We start from the raw sequence: 5,974 nt of genomic DNA, 5'->3' as shown, positions 1-5,974 counted from the left end.
GCCAGGCTGGTCTACAGAGTGAGTTCCAGGACAGCCAGGGCTATACAGAGAAACCCTGTCTTGAAAACCAACCAACCAAACAAACAAACAGAAACAAAACAGTTACTTGGCATAAACTTAACCAAGGAAGTGAAAGATCTCAACAATTAAATAATCAGTGGAATAGACTGTAAGAGACAGAACAGAGCACGGTGGCTTTAACAAAGGTGATTGCAAAAAAAAAAAAAAAACAGCCTCTTCAATACGGCTCTGAGAAACCTGGGTACCCACATGTAGAAGAGTCAAACTAGATCTCCATAGCCCTACACAACAATCAAGTCAAAATGGATAGAATACCCTAAAATAAGACCCAGAACTCTGAAAATGTTAGAGGGAAAAGGTGAAAAAACATTCCAGAATATGGAATGGGCAGGAGATTTCTGACTGGCTTCTGGTGGCTCAGGAAATAATTCCAATTATTGTTAAACAGAAGCTCCTGAGTTAAAATGTCCACATAACCAAGGAGAGGATTAATCAGGGGAAGGGTCAGCCTGCAGAATGCGAGGAAGGCTTTCTAGCTATATGTCTGACAGGGAGTTAATGTCTAGAAGACACAGAAAAATAAGAAATCACAAAATTCTGTCAACAAATTGGCTAATACAAGGGACAGACAGCTCTCAAAGGATCAAACACAAATGGCCGGTGAACGTTGGTGAATGAGCAGCATCACTAGCCATCAGAGGAATGCACAAGAGGCCATCTCATCCCAGTCCCAATGACAGTTAAGAAAACAAGATAGCAACAGATGTGAGGATACGGGCAAAGGGAAGTCTTGGATATCACTGGTGGGAATGCAAACTGGTCCAATTAGCATGGAAGTTTGTCAGGAAACTAAAAACATGTCTAGATTACGCACTAGTTGTAGCACTCATGGACATATACATAAAGGACCCCAATGTCTTCACACCTTCTGTAGAAATGTTTGCACAGTGCTGGTCACAATAGCTACGCTTCAGAGTCAGCCTCGTTTCCAATAACAGAGGAAGAAATAAACAGATAAAGAAAACTTGATAAATGTATACACGGAATTTTTCTTCAGCCATGAAGGACGAAGTTATGTCTCTTGCCAGAAAAAAAAAATGCAACTGGAAATAATCACATTAAGTAAATTGAATCAGTCTTGGAAAAACAAGTATGTTTTTTCTCATAAGTGGTTCCCAGATTTTATGTAGTTCTGTAACATCACATATGTAGATATGATGTGGAAGTAGAAATAGAAAGGGGAGAGAAAGAGGGGAATATACTTAAATTACACTGAATACATATATGAAAATATTCTTATGTAACCTATAGGTACAATGAATATACACAGTGAAAGAAATACAGTATGTGTGGAGGCTGTAAGACCTAGGAATGTGCCAGGCGGTGGTAGTGCATGTCTTTAATCCCAGCACTTTGGAGGCAGAGGCAGGCGGATTTCTGAGTTCGAGCCCAGCCTGGTCTACAGAATGAGTTCCAGGACAGCCAGGGCTATACAGAGAAATCCTGTTTTGAAAAAAAGAAAGAAAGAAAGAAAGAAAGAAAGAAAGAAAGAAAGAAAGAAAGAAAGAAAGAAAGAACAAAAGAAAGAGAGAGGGAGGGAGAGGGAGAGAGGGAGGGAGGGAGGAAGGAAGGAAGGAAGGAAGGAAGGAAGAAAGAAAGAAAGGAAGAAAGAAAGAAAGAAAGAAAGAAAGAAAGAAAGAAAGAACTAGGAATGTTGCATATATTCTGAATAAAGAGATACAGCCTGTGTGGAGACTGTAAGAACTAGTCATGGTGTATGCATTCTGAATAAAGGATCTAAGAGGATGAGGGTTGTGGGGTATATCTTTTCTTTATCTATTTTCTAATGTAAAAAAGTGCATGTTTGAGCCTGGCGTGGTAACACATACCTTTAGTCCCAGCATTCTGAAGGCAGAGGCAAGCAGATCTCTATGAGTTCCAGGCCACCCTGATCTATAGAGTGTGTTCTAGGACAGCCAGAGCTACAGCCAGTAAGAAATACTGTCTAGGGGTATTGTGAGGGGGCAATAAGTCCATGTTCTTTTAAAAAATAATGAGTATGTCAGTCGGGAAGGGGGTTGCTTCGAGAAACCGAAACAACTCTAGGTAATTGAAGCCAGGAAAGAACTGATTAGAGAACATGAGAAGTGAGGAAGGATGGCAGGCTTAGGTTTAAAAGCAATGCAAGTACAACATTCCCCAAAGATACCAAGGCCAGCATGGCAGGGAGAGCGCTGCTGGGCCCATGGGCAGTGCTGGCTGCTGGTCTCTCATGCTTGAGCCACCACTCGTTCAGCCCTGGGTCCCAGTTCCTGAGCTAGAATCCAAGGTAGATCCTTATGCCTGTTCATAGCTGCAAGGGAGGCTAGGAAACACAGGCCTGCATTTTCAGCTTCTAAAGTAGAAGATTGCAGGCTTAAATAAACAGTGGAAGGAGAGGGAGGAAAGGAGGGGGGGTTACATCAACTTTCACTTTCTTTGGGGCGAGTATGAAACCACTGCCTTGACTCCATATGACATGCCTCCTCTTGTATGCAGGTCTTTTGCATGGTTTACTCAGAGTCATTGAACTTTAGAGTAGAAAGGTCCCTATAGACCATTTAGTTCAAAAGCCTTGTGTGGAAAACCAAACTTATTAAGTGCTGGGGAAACCCCAGTTACCTGAGGTAATTCAGTGAAACTTTCAGAGGATGTGAGCAGGTGTCCCCAGCGAGGCTTGATCTGTACAGAGTCTCTGGGCCTGGCAGCCTTTAGCAGAGGCTCCAGGACAGAGCTCAGAGGTTCGTTTCTGGGAGCGCGGCCTCCTGAAGACTCTGGCGTCTCTCATTACAGAGAGTATGACCTCTATCTGTACAACCCTTTAACGCATCGTTTTAAAACACTTGTTTTTAATTTCTAGAATAGTTTATATCCAAGCAAACAAACAACACAATATTATTTAAAGAGGCTGGAGAGATGACTCCACAGCTAAAGCACTTGTTGCTCTTCTGAAAGCCAAGGTTTGATTTCCAGCACCCACATGGAAGCTCATAACCATTCTGGCCACCTCAGGCACCAGGTATGGAAGTGGCGCATAGCCATACATGCAGACAAAACAGCCGTGTACATAAAATACATAAATCTAAAGGGTTTCTTGAAAACATAATGGGTTCTTTTCAGATCTTTTCTATGCATATATGTGTGTGTATGCACATTTTTGTAGATATATGTATGATGTGTGTATATTATTTTATTACTTATTTGTCTTTGACATAAGGACTTAACAGACATTGGAAGTGGCTACATGCCCCCTCTAACTATTGGATGGTCCAGAGGCATTGCATGGACAGCCAGTGCCTGAGGAGGGACAGCCATGAACCATGGAAGATTTGGGGGCAATATGATATTTTTAGCTCATTATAATCTCAAAATATCAGTTGCTTTCATCAGTTGCTTTACTAATACTCAGAGCTGCTTTAGAACATGTAGAATCCTCCAAAACCACCTGGTCCCACTTAACATAGGGGAACAGTTTTCCTGGGGTAAAAGGTGGGGATCATTGGGGACTTGCCCAAAATCACCCAAGCAGGACAGTAGCAGAGCTGAGTTTTCTTTTTCTCCAAACCTGACTCACTGCATTGCTTCCTGCAGCTCTGAGGGGGAGCTGGGGGGGGTGGATGGGTAGTGCCATATGCAGGTACTTAAGCTCACAGCAGCCTTAATTCCTCAGGCCCCAGAGCTCTTTGCCCAGCATGCCAGCATGCGGTTCCCTTTTGCCCTGCCTCTGCCTAGTGTACACTTTCCCACCTACATTAACTATTGCTTAGGGGGCACATATCTTACGTGTTTCCATCTTCTGATCCATGGCCACGTCCACTTTGTACTTCGCAAACAGCTTTATTATCTGGTCAGGTTTTAGCAAATTATTGAAGAAGACATAGCTTTAGGCCAGGTGGATGACACAAGGAAGGGAAAACCAGAGCCAGTCGGGTTCTCATAAGGGTTAAATCCCTTTAACCAGGGACCTGATCAATCATGTTTAGTACTTGCGAAGGATTCAGGGTTAGTGCGGGGGAGGGGGGGATACATGCCCCACCCACGAGAGCTTTCTTTCCAAGAGTTAGCCCCAAACACTGCTAGTAAACAAAACTCAAAGACTGAGTGCACACCCCAGCCGCCTCACGCTTACTAACAGCTGTCTAGATACCCACTGCTGGGCTATTATCGATAAAGCTAAATCTCTACTTTAGATTTTAAAGTAAATAGGAGCAAGCCTTCTAATGCCTCAGCTCATCATTTGGGGTGCCCTACTTTGGAGCTCACGGTCCCTAGGGGACTCAGATAATACCCCCAAAGTGCAGCCCCAGAGAGTGAAGAAGTATCTACTATCAAGGTAAGCAGTGCTTTCCTGAGCATCAGGGAAGTGGGAAATAGTCCCAGAGAAAAGGAAGACTGAGCATTGCAGACCTACCCCTGGGGACCAGTCAGCATCCTTTGGTCTGCGGTAGACATTACTGGCAGCCTTAGTGCCCTTGACTAGTATCTGATTAGCCTTTGTTATTGGTTTACAAAAAAAAAAAAAGCTGCACATGAAAAGCGACCTCGCCTCTGAGGCATCCATTTCCTGCCCTCTGCATGTGTGGGCTTAACAAAGAACACACTCTTATCTGACAGTGGCCTGGAGCCACCCACCCTTTGTGTCCACAGACAGTGACAAGGCAGCCAAAGCCCTTGACATGGAATTAGGAGGCTGCAGAGTTCTAACTCTCTTCCTAGTCCTTACATGACCATCATCTTTAAACTTCTGAGCCTAATTTTCTCATTTGGGAGAGGACAATAATTGTTCCAGGACTATTAACAATTTCTAATGTTTCTGTGCTCAGTGTATCATATGGACTCTGTCACAAAATTACCCAGATGTTATCTGTTAATAAAAAATATAAAATTTATTTCAATATTTAGTTTCATTTTTTGTTTGTTTGTTTGTTTTTTGAGACAGGGTTTCTCTTTGTAGCCCTGGCTATCCTGGAACTCAGGCTGTAGACCAGGCTGGCCTCGAACTCAGAAATCTGCCTGCCTCTGCCTCCCAAGTACTGGGATTAAAGGCGTGAGCCATTACTGCCCGGCTAGTTTCATTTTTTTTGAAGAGACTATTTGACAAATACTGTAACTTCAACTTCAATTATCAGAAGTGCAGAAAATGTTATTAAGTCATTAAATACCGCAGTGAACAGAGTTACTGCATTTAGAAAAGCTCTGGCACACAACTTTAACCCAGCACTGGGGAGGCAGAGGCAGGCAGATCTCTGAGTTCGAGACTAGCTTGGTATATAGATCAAGTTCCAGGACAGCCAGGGTTATATAGAGAAACCCTGTCTTGAAAGCTCCCATCCCCCAAAAAAGTCTAAGAAAACTGCATTTAAGAGTGTAATGTCTGTTTTGCCATTGAAAGATCCCTCAGTTCTGTCCTTCTGATTGCCATTTTATCCAGTTTCTACAATCACTACTATAAAGTGTTTTCTAAATGTAGACCTTTATCATTTATGAAGTATGACTTCATCCATTTGAATTTTTAATTTTCACTTTGAATCTGCATGAGCAAAAAGTAACAGGACACCTACTACCATTATAAGTTACAAAGAGAATAAACCCAAATCAGGATCTATGTCATCAGCAAGTTATCCGGTGGCATTTAACTATTTCACTGCTCTAGGAAGTCTAAGAAAAAAACCCAGCCCAAGCTATCAATGGTACATCATGTTCCTCTTCTTAGTAACTCATGCCCTTGAAGTACAGAAATTCTCCTATCCAGTGGGTGGTGTTTGACACAGCAAGACAATGAGAAGCCTTTGTAAGACTGGTTTGTAGCAGTTTCCACACACACACACACAAAACTACAATTTTCCTCTGAGAAATCATCAATGCTTCCATCCCAAGAAATAATGATTTGAAAAATCATGATTAATAATATCTC

The sequence above is a fragment of the Mastomys coucha genome, unplaced genomic scaffold (assembly GCF_008632895.1).
Source record: "Mastomys coucha isolate ucsf_1 unplaced genomic scaffold, UCSF_Mcou_1 pScaffold16, whole genome shotgun sequence".
NCBI lineage: Eukaryota > Metazoa > Chordata > Mammalia > Rodentia > Muridae > Mastomys > Mastomys coucha.
This window is presented reverse-complemented; position numbering follows the sequence as displayed.